The 13,548-nt window shown below is 43.1% G+C and overlaps 1 protein-coding gene across 5 annotated transcripts in view; it reads left to right on the forward strand.

Moving 5' to 3' along the window:
- PKIB (cAMP-dependent protein kinase inhibitor beta) overlaps positions 1 to 13,548 on the forward strand; it is a 33,310-nt gene that overhangs the window by 14,518 nt on the left and 5,244 nt on the right. The window contains exon 1 of one of the 5 annotated variants that reach the window (XM_088666063.1): positions 5,631 to 5,679. The exons of the other annotated variants lie outside the window; for them this stretch is intronic. The gene's annotated coding sequence lies outside the window, so the exon portion shown is untranslated. Of the gene's footprint in view, positions 1 to 5,630; positions 5,680 to 13,548 lie in introns of those variants that run through there. 5 annotated transcript variants of the gene reach the window in all.

A 13,548-nucleotide genomic window follows, 5' to 3' on the forward strand; every position in this document is an offset into this window, starting at 1 on the left:
CTCTTGCACTACAGTGAAATAAAAATGACATATGAAGGGCTCTTCAGTTTGCAGTGGGGGGCGGGCAACATTGGAGAAGTCTGAATGGACCAGGTGAGTCTTACTAATTTCTGTTAGTTTTAACCTTTGACCTTCAGTGGCAAGAACTTGGGGAAACAATAATGCTTGCAGATACAGAGGATTTGCCCCACACTGGCAGTCTGCAGAAAGTATGGGTACCAGTATATATGCTGTTCCATATTGCATATATTTGGAGGGGAGGAGCTCTCATTTCCTGGCCTAACCATGGCACAAATGGGAACTCTTGAGTTAGCAGGTCCTCTTCTTGCATCAGACTGAGGTGGTCTTTGGAGTCTGTCTTGGTCTTAGAGAACCTTTCGGCAGAATAGTGCGCTTGGGAAACTGACTGGGACTTGGATCAAGATGGTTTTTATTGTAGTTCCACTTTAGGGTAACCTTGCCACACCAAATCTTATGGGTAGTATTGAAGATTGGAGCGTGGGAAAAGGGATACAGCTATGTACTGTGAGAAAACTGCAGAACAAGTTTAGGGTTGGTGTGTGTGTGTTTAAAAATGGTTGTGTATCTGTGGTAACCAACATGGTTGCTTCTGGATGTGGTGGAGTTGAACTCCAATCAGCCTTATCCAACATGGCCAGTGGTCTGGGATAAGAGTTGTAATCCAGCAACTTCAGGAGGGTGCCATATTTGCTATCCATGCTACTTGAAGGATGTTGTTATAGCCCTAAAATCTACCAATTGTCCTCTTATTCCACCCACTGAATCTGCACAGTGAGATTACTGGTATTTGGGGACCTAGTCCAGTGTTAACTGCCATTTCCAGGCTCTCTGCTTATTTACAGTGGCCCTTGTGCCTTGAATCTACCTTCATGTTACTTTTTGAATTCCCCATTTGTTTTTTGATAGTGTTTTAAGTAAAAATGCATGTTAAGTAGAAGGTCGGCGGTTCAAATCCCTGTGACAGGGTGAGCTCCCGTTGCTTGGTCTCAGCTCCTGCCAACCTAGCAGTTCGAAAGCACGTCAAAAATGCAAGTAGATAAATAGGAACCGCTACAGCGGGAAGGTAAACGGCGTTTCCATGTGCTGCTCTGGTTTGTCAGAAGCGGCTTTGTCATGCTGGCCACATGACCTGGAAGCTATACGCCGGCTCCCTCGGCCAATAATGCGAGATGAGCGCGCAACCCCAGAGTCGATCACGATTGGACCTAATGGTCAGGGGTCCCTTTACCTTTACCTTACCTAAGTAATTGCTACTTTTAACATTTTCAGGAGGAAAACAGGGAAGGAAGCTCAGTGAATGCTTCATTTTGTGATTAAGCGTCAGTTTTGTGGGAAATAGTGCAGATGTATTGTGTTCACATATCCATATGAAGAAGGAAAAAACCCTCATTCTGTTGTTGGATGCCACTTTTCCGTGGGCTAGGTCTCCTTCACTTCCTTTGCAACGCATAGACTTTTTAGTAAAGTCTCATTCAGGAAGGTTTTCTGAAGATAACTTTGCCTTGTGCTGTGATGTCTTTGGGTAAGAATAAGGGTTTGAGAACAGGCTGCTTATATAATAGAAAAGCAAAAGGTCATGCTTGATGGGGGCTCCGGAAGCATCCTGTGATGGACATCTTGTAGACTTGATTTGTCAGGACCTTGCTACAATTACTGTTGTGCTCAAATCCTACAAATACAGCTTGTAAGCTGGGGGCTAGTATGACAGTTTGTCAGGGTAGGAATGACAAAGTTTTGTTCTCTCATGGGAATTATTGGAAGTATGCTGCCCATGCACTTAAAGGTTGGGGTTATTGTGCAGATTGAAATGTCTGGGGAAGAACCCAGTGTCCTATCATCTGAATATCCATATAGGTTTATGCAATAATGGGTAGGTAGGGACCCTCCAAATGTTGCTGGACTGCAACCCCCATCAGCCCCAGCCTACTTGTCCAATGGTCAGGGATGATGGGAGTTGTAGTCCATCAGCACCTGGAAGGCCACCGGTTCCCCACTCCTGCTCTAAGCGACTTATGACTTAGCATTGTCAGCATGTACTAGTGTATTACTCATTCGATCACTCCCACTTCGCTCCACTCTGCCTGGAGCCAAGAAAAAGTGAGCCCAAGAATAAACCATGGTTTCCTAATAACTTGAGAGAAACAAAGAAACCAGGCGGGGAGACAAACAAACCAGTTCTAGGCAGTGTTCGAAATGACTCAGGCACATTTTGCTACTGGCGTGGGTCCAGTTGCAACCACATGGAGATTTCTGGGCACTAGGTTGGCGACCACAGTTTAGAAACCACTGCCCTAGTCCATAATTAATACAATCTCCACTTCCACTGTGTGTTTCTCCTTCTTGCACACTGGGACACGTGAATTGTTGTAAGAGCAAGCTACGGTCAAGCAATGTAGTTGAGATCACAGAATTGTAGAATTGCAGCATTGGAAGGGATTCCGATGGTCACCTAGTCCACCAGGCAAATAGGCGTTCTATTGCGTGTGGACCTGCACATGGTGTTTACAATTGTGTAGGTTGTTTGCATCTTCTATTTTACTTGCTAATCTTCTAACATACTAATATACTTGTTGATCTCCATGAGTCTGGGAGGAGGGGTACCTCCAACACAAAATGTGTACCCCCCCCACACACGTACATATTTCTGAGTATACTGTGACCCCCCCCCCATACAGACTATTCCACATACCTTTCAAGTGGTAGTGTGACTCCAGTGCATGTACTTCCTCTTCCATGCTTCATTCCATGTTTTTGTGTAATATGGATAAATGTACGCAGACACATGAGTAGTTCACAGGAGCTATTTGATATGTGACAGAACGTGGCGTATTGAATAAGCAGCCTTCTGTGTTGCATTTTTTAGCGGCACAGTGTATTCATAGTGTCAACCTTCTGAAATTCTTTCCAAGCCTTGCTTTGAGTCATTTGCCTCTGTCCCACATTTCTCTATCAAGACTGATTCTTTGTGTGATTCTTCAGCACGCACACACCCAAAAAGATTCACATTTAACTTCCCTATTGAGTGAGAGAATGTTCTTAAGTAATAATGGAATGACTATGCATGTTTGTGGGCTTATTTAGAGATTATGTAGATTCATGCTGAATAATGTCATAAACTGGATATTGGTACTATCACAGCCCATTCAAGTGCTGACGTGGATGATTTGTCCTAATGTTTGCACAGTTGATCTGAAATGGTGGTAGAGCCATTACACGCCTTATTTGCTGTGAGTAAACAGCAATCCAGGCTCAATACAGTGGCAGCAATGTTCTTGTCACTCATATGAATTAGCTGTTTGGCTAATGGATGTGTTACTTGAACATGCTCGTTCTTGGGAATTCATGTGATTCTCCACCTGCATTCTGAAATGGCACCATTCCAAAAAGGATTATCATGTGCCTTTTTGTTCCAGAGTCGTCCGCGACTGGACCTAACGGTCAGGGGTTCCCTTTACCTTTTTTAGGTATTATTCTGCTGACAGAAGAGTGTTCTTCAACTGGTCCAAAATCCAGTAGCCAGATTACTGGTTGGGATTCCATTTTGATCTCACATAGCTCACATAGCCCCCATTTCAAAACAGCTGCACTGATTCCCAGTTCAGTTCCAGACCCAATTCAAGGTGGTCACATTAAAGACCTAAATGACTAAGCCCCCAAATACCTGAAAGGCTACCTGCTTCCCTGAAGACCTCTTTGGATGTTAAAATCAGTAGAGATCTCTTGGTTTCACCACCCTCAGAAGCTCATGGAACAGCAACTTGAGAGAGGGCATTTTCTGTGGCAACCCCTGTGGCACATCTTTACCTTGGCTGCTGATAGCTGCAATGTATCTTTTTAGGACCTTCCCCCACCCCGCTTATTTCTGTGATCATAAGTTGTTTTAAACTGATTTTCACATTGTGTTTTAATAGTTGTAAGCCACCTTGCAATGGATAGTAATAGTAATAATAATAATTAAGGTAAAGGTAAAGGGGCCCGTGACCATCAGGTCCAGTCGTGTCCGACTCTGGAGTTGCGGCGCTCATCTCGCTCTATAGGCCGAAGGAGCCGGCGTTTCTCCGCAGACAGCTTCCGGGTCATGTGGCCAGCATGACAAAGCTGCTTCTGGCGAACCAGAGCAGCGCACAGAAACACCATTTACCTTCCCGCCGGAGCTGTCCCTATTTATCTACTTGCCCTTTGATGTGCTTTCGAACTGCTAGGTGGGCAGGAGCTGGGACCGAGCAACGGGAGCGTACCCCGTTGCAGGGATTCGAACCGCCGACCTTCTGATCAGCAAGCCCTAGACTCTGTGGTTTAACCCACAGCGCCACCTGGGTCCCCATAATAATAATAATAATAATAATAATAATAATAATAATAATAAATGGTAACAATGATAGGAGATGTGGTCCAGAACATCAGGACAGCCACTGTTTCCCCCTCCCCTGCTTTAAAGACTTTGGGATGCAAGCATGCCTAAAGGAGCAAAGTGCCCTAAATTCAGCTGCCCCAGATTGGTGCTACTAAACGTATCACACTTTAGTTTTTGGAGTGCATCAATAATACATTATACAGAAAGTAAACAGACTGCTAGGCAGGGCCTCTCTCGCCTTATTTGATGTGGAGCAAAGTATTGTCATCTCTCTTGATCTATTTCTTATCCTTCCTAATGAGTAAGCTGACATTACAAGCTCATAAATATCTCTCTCCCAGAGCACACGTTTCTTTTTGTTGCCTGAATCTCTGAGAACGCAGTACCTTCTTCTTTGCCACCTAGTTACACTTTTTTCTTTGCTTCCTTTCTTATGTATTGCATGCATATAATACCAAGTAGTATTATAATTTACACTCACTAGTTAAAGCGATGTGGGTATATTTGTATTGTTCCTTGCAATATCTAACTTGATGGACAGGGCAAGCACTATATTGCCAGATTTTGATTTTAATCTCTGCACCCTGGGTGCCAGGCATTCTGTCTCTTACTAAATTTGCACAGGGCCTGGCAAAGATTATTGCTTGATAGGCTTTCTCCTGTTGGTAGGTAGCATGTTTCTAGGCATTGCTTTTTTTTTCCTGGGGGGACGCAGGGGTATGTATACCCTAAACACTTTGTGTTTTGTACTTTTGTCCATTTACTATATTTATTACCCCCGATTTGAACTATAAAATGGTGATTTCCTTGAGTAAAAATGAGAGTACCCCTAAACATTTTTTGAGAAAAAAAGCACCGTTTCTAGGTAATAAGAAAGTTATTTTACCAGGACAGCTGTTTCTAAAAAGCAGCTCTCAAAGGGTAGCATATTTCTACACATTGATGGAAGTTCGCTTCTCATGATGTTGAATGAGAGGACAAACAACCCAAATTCCAAGTTCACTTATGTAGGCAGTCCTGAACTGTGATGGATACAGAAGATAGGTTGCCTGGCTGGGTAGTGTCTATAGAGTTGACCTTGTAGATTTCTATAGCATAAACGGATATTCTGATGTGAAGCAGGTGGTGTTTGTTTATATTCAGGATGGGCTTGATAGAGGGATTTTTAAGTTTAATTGCACCAGCATTGGAACAGCACATCAGCCCTGGGCATTGAGATTTGAAATGATTTATTACCTTTTGATTCACAGGGGACTAGAGATGCTAAATGCGGTAGTTCACAAACGGAATGGAATGCTGAGCAAGTAAGTGTGCAGGTGTGGTTATTTGCAAAGGTCTTCCATTTTTGAGACAGACGCACTTGGGGAAAGTATATTTGTGGGGTTTGAGCTTCTAAGGGAGACAGAGCCCCACAACTGTGACCTAATTTGCTGACGTATTGCTCGGTTGTGTCAAAATATGCTGAGCGATAAGTATCCTGAAGTCATGGTCCTGACGTTGGCACTAAAGGAGAACGAGGAAAGCATGAACTGATGATTTAATGTTCCCTCAAGTCAACGAAGAGGCTTGAAGGATTTATATCCCTGAAATGAGGGCATATTGGCAGTCCAACAGAAACTTTGATGCAATATTTTTACCAATGGAAACTACAGACCCAAACATGATGGGTATTTCATTTGCCATTGGGAAATATTATGTTGAAAAAATACTGTCAATTTTCAGACACAATTTTATCAGCACCGAAGAAGGAAATCTCTTATTTTCACCTCTCCTGATTTTTCTCTTCCTTTCTTCTTTGCACTCACTCATTCCCATGCCTCATCTTCTCTCCTATTCTGCAGTCCCCTTTGCACACAAGCCCCCTGGGATAACACATTACTGTATAAGGTAAACAGAATCTGAAGAGCAAGCTTGTTCCGTTAGAGACTTAAGTTCAGTTGGTGGATGCTGTACACATATGTTTGCTTGTTAATGAAATATCTGTTCTACACACTACTGCATGGAATCTGGAACGTCTTATAGAAGACACCCCATGGTACCAGGAGTGAAATACACTGTGTAAAGTTACTATGGAGTGTCTGAGGGCTCTGCATCCTTTATCTCTGATGAGGCAGCTGAAGAATGGAAGAGGGAGACATTTGAGAAGGGAGTAACACTGACATATTCCCCTTCATTTCTCCCATTGCCTCTTCTTACTCCACTGTACTGCAAATGCTCCTTTTAACCCTATCCACTTCCACCTGCCTGCTCCCCAATTCTTCCTCCTCTCCAGCTTTCTTCCCTTCTGTCATCAGAGCCCTGAAACTGTCACACACTCACATCTACCTTCCTACGTCTACCTTTTCCCTCAAAATGCCACATTTATTTCCCCCCCCCAATTCCACCTGCCCCTTCCCCCCTTCCTCCTTCCTCTCTCTTCCCCACATCACAAGAGGACTAAAACTGTTGCACACAGAGACGCCCTCCTCCTTAACCCCCCCCTAAATCATTTACTACAGACATGAGTCCCTACTTTTTCTTTCTGCCCCCTCCTTCCCCCGCCCCTGGCTCTAGAACCTGGGGAAGCAGCCAATGGGAACAGCACAATGAGGGACTTGTGCAAATATTATATATCCACTTACTTTGGAGCCACTGCATTTTACAGAAGACCCCTGTTTGCTGAAAGTGTATGCATGCACACTTCTTCTCTCCCTCTCCCTCCTCTTAAGATGTTAAGTCTGATTGGTATCGAGTGTAGAATACAAGGTGATTTAAGAAGTTGCTATGGTAACTTCTCTTTTAAGTGGGATGATGAAGTATGTTTGTGCTAGAAAAGCATCGAAACCAGTTCAGGGAATAATAACCAGCAAGCAAACAAGTCCTCCGTTTCCCTTCCTGCCACTTTTAAGAAATTGCACTGTCTTTATTTAAAAGCCTTGTGATACATTTGCGACTCCGGTCTCTGAAGCAGGTTGAAGGAGAAGTCTGTCCTCCTTGGCTCTTTCTCCCCCACCCCACACTAATCTGTACTGTATTGACACTTGACAGCCTTTTATCTGAGGGCAGAAATCAGTTTGGCATTACTGTACTGTATCCTCAAAACACTCGTGCCTAACATCAGGCTTAGTGGAAGGAGATGCCTTATAAAATGGTAGCAAAGGTGGGACACTCTGTGAGATTGTTGCTTTCTTTTTATGAGTAAAGCCAAGACTGTGGCTAACTATAGTAAAGGAAGCTGTTTTATCCCACGTCAGACCATGGCCCATTAGCCAGCTCTTGTACTGCTCTATTCCACTCTGGTCAGACCTCACCTGTTCTGGGCGTTGTTTACCATGTACGTTCCCAGCCAGCTGCCCCCTGAGGATAAAATATTTTTAAAAGTAAGAAAGAAGAGAAAGGTAAAGTGGACCTGAGAATGTGTTCAGTAAATGTAAGAACCGAGGGTGCTGTTTTTAAGGAGAAAAGAGAACACTAATGGCCAAAGTCAGGATTATATCTTGGAATTGATTTTGGCCTTTAAATCACTGCACTGTGATAAAACTGACTCCTAAACTGGCTTCTCTGTCTATGGCGAAGACAGGCACTCAGGGTAAATTATTAAAAAGTGAAGATGCAGTTGTAGAAGCTGCAGTGACAGGTGAAGAAATCTTTCCTTTGGCTGAATGTTACTGGAAACTATATGCGTGCAAGGATTTTGCATAATGTATTTTTGAGAGCAAGCAAATTCCATGTGTGACGTAAGGCCTCAGAGTAGAGGGCAATAATCCAGCTTTTGATAATGCATCCCTGTCTAATTTTGGTTTTCAGCTTTTTCTTTTTTCTTTTTTGCCCTAAAACATGTATGGAAGTTCTTCTGTTGTGCTTATAGCAGTGAAAGCTTCCACACTGGCTGAGCTGGTGGAAAGAGTCCAATAGCACAGGTGTCCCACCCACCACCCAGGAAAACAATGCTACTACCAGTGTTTTCAGAGGAGACATGGAACTGAGGCAGGAACAGATTGTGAAAAATCTCCTTCACCCTTTGATTAGAAGCCAGATGTTATGAGAGTGGGGAAAAGCAGGAGTTCAAGCAAGTCTGGCTTAGTGAGAAGCCAGGGGCCCATGTGGCAGTCCAGTTCTGGTGAACGCAGATCAGTGTTCAAAGAACCAAAGGCAGGTGACGAAGGCAAAGATGGACCTCTGCTTGGGATCCAGGGTGAGGCAAGAGAAGTCTGTTCAGCAACTTCTTCCAAGAGTTATTTCCTTAGACTGGAGATATGGGGAGGGGAGAATGTCAAGAGCAGAATCTATCAGTAGATCTCTGGGTGGTTTGCAGCAGATGACTAAGGGTTAGACTCCCAGTTGCTCTAACAGTAGAAACCACCCTCACCTTCCCTTCAAGTTAGGTAGGGAGAGGAAACCAAGAATGTATGTTTGCGTGGTAGAATAGCGTGCACAGTTATGGTGCTGAAAGCATATTCATGGGCTATGATGCCTGGTAGCACATGGGCAGGTTGTGCAAGCTTTTGAGCACCAGAACAGACAGCTGCACTGAGGGAGACTTTTTGTGAATATATGGCTAATATTATCTGGGCCAAGAACCAAGCAGGGGTCTTAGAGTTAAACCCCCACACACTAATTGAACAAATCAGTTCCGTGTCTGCTGGGCTTCTGAATTTCCCACTATGCAATAGAACGGTAAAGTTAGCATAGACATGAGCTGTCTCCTCCGTCTCCATTTTTTTCCGCCGAGCTTTGGTTTTCCTGGTTCTTTCTGCATTTTGTATTTTAACTATACAGTACATGAAAAATAAATGAGGACTGTCTCCCAAACGGATCTAAGGATAGCTACTGGTGCAAGGAAAGCCGCTAGAGAATATGCTAATTTATGGAAATAAATGAGGTTGCTTTGCTGACAGGCTGTGAGGCAATACTTGATTAAGGAAGTTATAGAAGTTGAGTTTAAGAAGCAGATAATTTGACAGCCTTGGCAATTACCGTAATATATTTTATTTATTTATTTATTTATTTAATCTTTCATTCTTCATTTTCAGAAGAGAAGCAAAACCTGTTCTTTGCCAGAATGCTAAGGTTGCCACTACGTTTTTTGGCTGTTTTCATACTGCTGTTTGCTGTAGACCCAGTGCCTTTCCATTCCCCCCCCCTTTTTTTAAGGTGGAGCAAATGGTTCAAAAAGGGGACACATTCTTATGTTCTTGGGGGGGAAAGGGTGTAGATTTGTCTGTAACTTACTTTTCTCTGCAGATGTCCTTCAAGATGCATATTGCACAACTCCAGTCTGTATATCAAAGCAGCAGTGTTGGGTTACTGAAGGATTTACTGATTATGCAGATCTCCCTTCCCACTTTTCCTTCCTGCCGTTATTACAGGAAATAAAATGCCATGTAATGAAAACCAACCCATCTAAGCACAGCTGCATATTAGTAATATGAGAAATCACTTTGGAGCACTATGCAATGGACCTGACAGAAAAGGTGTTAAAAGGTCACAGGTATCTAGGTGGAAAAAGCAACATCTTAATATCCAGACACTAAGCAGTTACTGTGCCATTTGTTACCACAGATAGTGTTAGGTTGGTTATGCTTCATACTAGCAAGCCACGGTTTAGCTAGTCATGAAATGGCATCGTGGTTTGCTTCTTCCCAAGAAGCCTTAGTCTTCTGTTTGTGGATTGTTTAGAAGAAATGGACTTCTACTTGTTTCCTTCCCTGAGTGGCCCAGTCAGGAACAGGTGCAAGCCATGCACTCATGCACATCAAGCCGTAGTTGAAAATAAATGATAATGTTGTGTGCAAATTGGGTCATTTTTGTTTTATCAGTAAGCTGTGCAGCCAGCATTTTCTGGAAAGGAACGTATAAATAGGCTGGCAGGATGCCTGTAAGCGTAATTAAGAGGGCTCTTATCTGCCTTGTTAGAAGTGAAGTTATAGGGAAGGAAAACAACATTGACAAGTTAATTTTAAAGAAATATAGGGACAATGCATGTGTAGCGATGGAGGTGCAATTCACTGCAAGTGCTAGAATATGATCTGAAGGGATACCCAAGGATGAAATAAAGGTTGAGAATGGAGGTGGAAAGCAACACTTATCAATTTAGCAGGAAATAGGCAGGACTGCACTGACCCTTTGCATCCAATCATATGGCCCTCACCAGCTGTAAGCCCCTTTTAGAGGTAAGCAGCTGCCTGGATCTGCCTTGTCTCTTGCGCAATGCACTGCATGTGTTCTGGCCATTTGGAGATTTTTAAACTGGTTCTGGATAGACAATAGAGTCAGAATGAGCTTACTTTGCGGGATGAGTTGCCTTTCCAATCCAATTTTATGCTGAGTCACCCTTGTGCTGGTCAGATTTCTATTCGTAATTTCATTTAATTAATTAAAGCAGGAAAACAGTATGGAGATGACGCTTGGAGATTTATATTAGAAGAGTACATAAAGTGTTAACATTATAGCTACCATGCATTAAAAAAAGGAAAAAGGTGACATTTAGTAGAGAGCTATGGACAGTAGCAACAAAAGCCAATAAGGGAGTGAGGTCCACTCAGGGAAGGGCCCCTTGCAGGCATCTCGCACAAAGATCCTCCAGAGCCTGGAGGTCACAGTGACTTCAATCAGCCTGTTATAAGATTTTTATTCCAGAGCCTGTGTGTGTGCTGCAGTGCCGATTAGTGAAATGGCTGCCTTGAATCACTTCTCTCTGTTTCTTTTTCCATTAAGTAGAGAGAATTCTGCTAGCATCTTAGGAGAGCGCTGAGGAACCTCAGACCAGGGCCCAAATGTATGTGCCCCAGGAAAAGACCTTTTTAATGTAACACCAGCTAACTAGAGTGCACAGCTCTTTTCTTAGAAACTACTAGGGATGGTAAGTGGGCCTATTTGTGTTTTAGTTATGTATTTAGTGATTACAGTTACATCTCACCTTTCCTCCAAGGAGTGAAAGGTGGTAGACATGGTTTTCTTTCTCTGACAACAACCCTGTGAAGGAAAGTGAGGTTGGGAGATGGTGGCTAGCCCAGTGTTTCTCAAACTTGTAGTCCAACAATAGCTGACAATCCAACTCCCAACACTCTGGCCACTGGTCCCGCCAGCTAGGGAAGATGGGGGTTGTAATCCAACAACAGCTGGAGACCCAAGTCTGAAAAACACCGGCCCAGCCTAAGGTCACCCAGTGAGCTTCATGACTGAGTGGAAACTAGAACCCCAGTCTCCCTTGTCTCATAGAATCATGGAAATGTAGGGTTAGAAGAGTCTTGGCTAAATAATAATAATAATAATAATAATAATAATAATAATAATAATAATTGTAGCGATCAGCTTAAAAGTTAGCCAGGTTGTAGAGGGTTAATCTTAGTAGAACTCTGAGAACCCAGGGGGGAGGGCTCTGGGAGAGTATAAAAACCCCACCCCTGGAGTCAGTGAGGTAGTTGAAGTCAGTTGAGTTGTTGTGGAGTTAGGAGTTGGTTGGTTATTCACAGAGAGAGCTGGTTTAATATTGAGGTGGATAATAGATAGTGATTATAGGCAGACAGGATACAGAGTTGTGTGATTATTTACAAATATTTATTTAGTTGACTTTAGCGGTAATAGGCCGGTAATTTATATTTAGAGGTAATAGGCCGGTATAGGAACCACCTGTAATTTGGAACATCTAAGATTTGTACTGCAACCATTAAGCTTATGAACACAATAAATCATATTGTTTTATTTTACCTTATCCTGGTCTGAGGTGTGTGAGTGTTTGAAGGTATTTATTTTGTCGTTGGCACATCATCAATAGACCGTGAAACGTCCGGGGGTGATGTGCAGGTCAGAGTGACCGTGATAATAATAATAATAATAGTAATAATAATAATAATAATATAATAATAATAAATTTATTATTTATACCCTGCCCATCTGGCTGGGTGTCCCCAGCCACTCTGTGCGGCTTCCAACAGAAAAATGAAATAAAATAATCTATTAAACATTAAAAGCCTCCCTTAACAGGGCTGCCTTCAGATGTCTTCTAAAAATCTGGTAGCTGCTTTTCTCTTTGACATCTGATGGGAGGGCGTTCCACAGGGCGGGTGCCACCACCGAGAAGGCCCTCTGCCTGGTTCCCTGCAACTTGGCTTCTCGCAGGGAGGGAACCGCCAGAAGGCCCTCGATGCTGGACTGCAGTGTCCGGGCAGAACGATGGGGGTGGAAGTTCAGGTATCCCAGCTAAATGCAGGAATCCCAGCTAAAGAATCACTGTGCCATTCAAAAACCTCCAATGAAGGACAAGTCCATCACCTTCTGAGGTAGCCCGTTCCAAACAGCTCTTGCCATTGAAAAATTCTTCCTAACATTTAGTCTGAATCTCTTTTCTTGCAATTTGAATCCATTGGTCTGGGTCCTACCTGCCACAGCAGCAGGAAACAAGCTTGTTCCATCTTCCTCATGACAGCTCTTCATATCTTTGAAGGGGTTTCCTTTGTCAATCAGCCTTCCCCAACTTGAAGCCCCCCCCCCAGTCATTAGAGGGAACCAAGCTAGGGACACTTGGCAGTTCAATACTAGCCACTATACCAGACTGTCTCTACTGTTTATGAGTAGATAATCTGCAGGTGCTGGCTATTTTTCTATATTTAATATGAGTTATGGGATTCGTAATATATTAAATTTATAAAACGATCATATAAATTGTTCTTCTGTGATTTGATTTTGAATATATGCAAGAACAACCCTTTAAGCTATGCTGAGAAACCCCCAACAAGAAATCTGAACCATTGCCTCAGTCCAGATCTTAGCACATGTCAGCATTGTCTTACCTTTAAGAGGACAGAATTTACGTCATCTTTGCAGCTGACTGAGAGTGTTTCAAAAGGGACAATCTAAAAACAGCAAGCAGCAATGTGTTTTTTTCTTTTCCTTTCAGCACCCTGTGTGGAGTGGAGGCAATTGAGCTTCATAACAATTCCCAAGGAACTGTTTCCTTTCCTGGGTGAACTATTAAGTGTGTGTTTGTATCCATCTCTCCCAGCAGCACCCTGCACTTGTGTGTATGAGCCTTGCATTCAGAGGGGAATAATAGCAGAGGAGAGGGAAACAATGGGCCACGTATGTCAGAACTTCCTCGTAACAGAGGGGGTGAGATGGGCACATACATTAAAATATTCCATGGACAAACTCTTCACTCCCATAAACTATGAACCATGTTTGAATCTGAGACA

The sequence above is a fragment of the Zootoca vivipara genome, chromosome 3, assembly GCF_965207765.1.
Source record: "Zootoca vivipara chromosome 3, rZooViv2.hap1.1, whole genome shotgun sequence".
In the NCBI taxonomy this organism is placed as follows: Eukaryota; Metazoa; Chordata; class Lepidosauria; order Squamata; family Lacertidae; genus Zootoca; species Zootoca vivipara.